Below are 568 nucleotides of genomic sequence, written 5' to 3' on the forward strand. Positions count from 1 at the left end.
CAAGGTTCCGCACCGCGGTGGTGGTACACGGTGGGGGCACAGCCGTGTCTCGGGGCTGAGCGGGCGCTGCGGGTGGGAGGAGGCCCTGTGTGCCCAGGGCAGAACCGGGGGACACAGCACCCTGTCCCCCCGAGGTCAGTGCCGGTGCCCTGGCACCACGTGCCACCACCGAACCATGCCACCACTGCGTTACCGGGTGACACGGCACAGGGATGGGCATCCCCTCCCTCCCACCAGGGTGGTGACAGCGGGGCAGGGACAGAGACCCCCAACCCAAAGGGGAAAAGGACGTTACGAGGTGTTCCTGCTGCTGGCACATGGAGCTGCAGGACATGGGCAGGACACCAGCGGGACACCAGCGGGACACCAGCCCTCTGCCCGACACTGGCTCTGCCACGTCCTGACCTCGCACGGTGGGATCAGGCACCCCGCGCTGACGGTACGTTCCCTCGGGCCGGAAAATGTGGTCCTCATCCCGCTCCAGAGCAGAGCAGATCCCCCCGGGGAGGACACGGGGGCTGCCCGCTCTCGCCCGCTCCCCCCCCCCCCCCCCCCGCCCTGCCCCGCC

This window comes from Corvus brachyrhynchos, unplaced genomic scaffold (assembly GCF_000691975.1).
Source record: "Corvus brachyrhynchos isolate BGI_N302 unplaced genomic scaffold, ASM69197v1 scaffold365, whole genome shotgun sequence".
In the NCBI taxonomy this organism is placed as follows: Eukaryota; Metazoa; Chordata; class Aves; order Passeriformes; family Corvidae; genus Corvus; species Corvus brachyrhynchos.